At 38.5% G+C, this 4,518-nt stretch overlaps 1 pseudogene; it reads right to left on the minus strand.

Moving 5' to 3' along the window:
• Positions 1-2,859: 2,859 nt before the first annotated feature.
• Positions 2,860-3,653, minus strand: LOC150055449 (proteasome subunit alpha type-1 pseudogene; annotated as a pseudogene).
• Between the last annotated feature and the right edge of the window lie 865 nt (positions 3,654-4,518).

Consider the following 4,518-nt stretch of genomic DNA (forward strand, 5'->3'; position numbering starts at 1 on the left):
CTAGCATGCACAAAGACCCGGGATTCGATTCCTAGATACCACCTACATAGAAAAAAGCCAGAAATGGTGCTGAGGCTCAAGTGGTAGAGCTCTAACCTTGAGAAAGTCTAAGGACAGTGCTCAGGCCCTAAGCTCAAGCCCAGGCAAAAAAAAAAAAGTAAAAGCATGAAAAAATAAATTAATACATGTAACATCATGCATGTTGAGGTCTGTACTCCACTAGAAAACAGGGTGAGTTTGCCTGCCTTGTGACCTGCATGTGGATCCTTATCTGTGGGGGAATGTGTTCCCTACCTGTTTTGTACCCATCTGGAGCATTGAGGCATGGTTCCAAATTGCCAATCAATTGCTGGTAAATGTCCTTGTATATGTGCTGATACATAGATAGGCATATGCACAAAGAATTTCAAAACATATTGTTAGGTATTTTCATGGAAATTTTGATACTTTTAGAATATTTCCAAACCCTTGCAACTGAATGTAAAGTAACACTGTAAGGTCATATAATTAAGGTCCTGCTACATAAATGCAGCAATACATTGAGAATCACACACAAAAAAAGCGTTGGCCACTGTGTGCCATACTGATCTACCGTGCTGTACTTCTGATCAACTTCTGTAGCCCTTCCCACTAAGTGCCAGCAGTTCACTCCAATCATGCTGACAACTGCCACTCCGTATTTGCCACATATCACCACTCCTATGAGAACCACAGACCCATTATTATCATTGGGGTTTGGAATGTCCCCATAAAGCCTGTGGGTGGGTAGATGACTTGTTCCCTATTATAGATTGAGGCCTTTAGAAATTGGGGCTTCATGACTGGCTCTAAAATTGTTGAGACATGCCTCTAGAGTCTGTGGGACACTCTCCATTCTTTGTATCTCTCTTTCTTCCCTCCCTCCTTTTTCTCTCTCCCTCACCCCCCACTTTTCATTCTCTATCTCTTATTTCTTCCTGTCCCCGCTCTCCATCCTTTTTCCTTAGTGCCTTCTATTTCCTGGTTCAGCATGTGATTACTCTTTACGACACACACTCCCACCATGCTAATTTGATGTGCTCATCAGAACTCTAAAACTATGGAACTGATTCCTTTTGTACTTGCAGTTCCAGAACCATGAGTCAAAATGAATCTCTCATTACTCCATAAAATAGCCTACGTCAGGTGGTTTATAACAGTGATACAAGCTGACAAATACCCATTTTATCATCACAGAAATCTGGTAAACTCATTTTCTCTTTCTAAATTTGTAGATGAGGCAACCAAGGAACAGTGGAAGTTACAAAAGGAACAACTATGATTTCTTATCAATGAATTCAAGGGTGTATTTATATAACATAAACGTTTTCACATTTATCCAACTGTCCTTCATAATGTTCACATACATGTGATCCTAATTGGTTTTCATGTACGAGGTAACTGTTATCTGTAATTTTCTAACAGTGCTTAGTTACTGGAATTACCTACTACAGATTTCTTGGTGCTGGAGAAACCGGTTATTGAACTTGATCATCAGGTTTTAGAATTATACTTTTAGCAATCTGGTGTACTCTTGAAGCTCTGCTTTATTCTGTTGGAATATATTTGACCCAGGGATTTCCTTGCCACCTAAAGGTAAGCCAGAGATCTAAGACACTGGATGGTCATACTCATCTATTCCTTACCATTGTGAACACTTGTTCATTGCCAATGGCTCACACCTGTAGTTACTAGCTACTCAGGAGGCTGAGATTCAAGGATCATGGTTCAAAGCCATCCCGAGTAAAAAAGTCCATGAGATTCTTACCTCCAGTTAATCTGCAGAAAATTAGATGTCTTACTGTGCCTCAAACTGGTAGAGTACTAGCCTTGAGTTGAAGAGCTCAGGGATAGTGCACAGGTCCTGAGTTCAAACCCCCAAATTGACAAAAATAAACAGTGAACATTTATCTCAGAAAATTTAGGGCATTAGACTTAAGGTACTATGTTATCTCTCATCTCTTTTGCTGTCCCTTGGCTATCTCATATTGTTACAGTATTTCACCTTGTTATCTGATATATTGGGTATGTGTATTTGGTTATTTGAAATCAGATAGGGAAGGGGGGAAAACAAGATGAGTGGTGGGGTGTGGGGAGGGAAATGGGGACCAAGACATGAGAAAGGGTATCAATGTATGTGAAGTAATGCACCTTCTATCTGGTTTATATAATGTAACCCTTCTATTAATTACAATAAAAATATATGGAAAAAAAGAAAATTTAAGGCATTAGAGATCCAGAAGTCTCTTAGACAGGTAGTTCCTGTGTAAGGTTGTAGCCAAAATAATGTGGGAGCTGAGTCTGGCCAATGTACTTTTTTCTAAGTTCATTCTTGTGCTGTTGGCAGGATCTCTTTACTCCTCAGTGACTGTTGGCCACTGTTCCTATACCTGAGCCATTTCTATTAAAATATGACAGCTAGAGTCCCCAGAGGAAAGAAAGAAATACAGTGGGAGAGATAGAAACTGAGATTTTTGCTTTGTGTAACAGTCTCTAAGTCACAAATCATCTCAGAGAAGAGAAATCAAGTTATTTCATTTCTTTTTTTTGGAGGTGAAATAATTTTCACAGTTGTCTTTAAAACCCCAAAGAAACTATTTGCTTCATATTAAAACATTGGTATAGATATCCATATTTTCTAGAAAATTATGGTGTACTCTCTCTGGAAAAAAAATGTACCCAATTATATTCTTTCTGGGAAATTGCTTACAAAAATCTCCCTCTGGACTGATTCCTAAAACATACCATTCCATCGCTACGCATTTATTGGTTCCAAGTACAAATTACTGTCATTAGTATGCACTTCTGCATTCTCATATATCTGATAACATACTTTATCACTTAATGTTCCATTGTTTCCATTGTCTTTTCTGCAGGTTCATCAGCAGGCTGTGTAGTTGCTGCCTTTCTCTGTGGTCTTTCTTCTAGACCTTCCAGGAATGGAGATACACCATCATCTTCATCATAGATTGTAAACTCCAAGTCTTTACCACTAATTCCAATGGAAACATTCTTTGTAGTTAGGTTCTGTTCTATAGGAACTGTCTCTCTTAATGCAGGCAGACTGTGTTTAACCAATTCATTCAAATTGCACTCAATAAACTCAGACATATATCTCTCCAAGTATGTATGAGCTGACAGAACGAACTCCGATGGACATAGCTCTACAGTCAAAATAGTTCGCAGATGGACAGGTTTGGAAAATGTGAGGGCCCATATCATCATAGCCAGTAATGAGTAGCCCAACACCATATGGTCTTGGGCCATACCGTTGAGTTGGGATCTGGGTTTTGCTTCCAATTAGAGAAACAAGAGGAGATACAGGAATCGGTCTGTCAAATACAAATCTGGAATCCAAACATTCGTGGCGCATAAAATTACGTAAGAGTCTAGTATCTGCAGTAAGTGGCCCAATTGAAATACCAATGTGGTTGTCAACATGGAGAATTTCTTTTCTGGTGAGGAGCAAGTTCTGATTGCGCCCTTTTTAATGCAACCAACACTACATGGGTTTTTGATTTCAGACTGACTGAGGCTGAATCTTGTTTAACAGCTTTCATTGCATATTCAATTTGATGAATCCTTCCCTGAGGACTCCAAACGGTGACATCTTTGTCATACTGGTTGCGAAACATACCTCCTGGGCCAACCTGGAGGAGAGCCTCTAGCAACGATGCAAATGGAAGAGCAAGGCGGAATCAAAGAAAGTTATTTCTTTAAAAGGTTAAAAAATTGTGAACACACACACACACACACACACACACACACACACACCAGCAATCTGCAGTCATTAATAGTATAAAAGCTCAAAAGCCAAAACAGTCTCTTTACTTTGAAGCAGAGTAAATTTTAAGGTACAATGCTTTTCCAGAATTCCCTTTGAAGTCAATATACATGTTAAACCTCTAAAATGGCACCTTCAACTTTTCCTTCTTCCTGTTCTGTTTTCTAAACTCATGGACTGGTGATGCTTAAAAATGTTTTCTCCAAATCACTAATATGGGGACTAATTTTGAATCCCTTCATGCATGTATTATTTATTTGCCTAGAGTTTTGTGGAAATTTTCCACGCAATGTTTTTGTTACAATTGGTATTTCACCAGTTTCAAGCTAGCTTCCCATGAAGGGGAGGAGTGAGCTGTACATAGCATAAAGTTTTGTAGATGTTGGCTGGAAAATTTTTTGTACAGCTTGGAATCACAGGAACTTAAAATTGTGGTGATTTTATTCTACTTTGTCTTTTTTTTCCCTATATGGCCTTTCTAGTTTATTTACCTCGAATGGAGTCCAACATATTATACCTATGCATTTCTCTATTTTTATGAAGTGTCCAATCCATTCTTTTTTTTTAAGATTTTTTTTAAAATTTAATTTTATTGTCAGGGTGATGTACAGAGGAGTTACAATTACATATGTAAGGTACTGAGTATATTTGTTCTTGAAAATTGTTATCCACGTTTCCTCCAGTTTCCCTTCCTCCATTACCTACACCTCTCCCAC

This window comes from Megascapheus bottae, chromosome 13 (assembly GCF_031878675.1).
Source record: "Megascapheus bottae isolate mThoBot1 chromosome 13, mThoBot2.hap1, whole genome shotgun sequence".
Classification (NCBI taxonomy): Eukaryota; Metazoa; Chordata; class Mammalia; order Rodentia; family Geomyidae; genus Megascapheus; species Megascapheus bottae.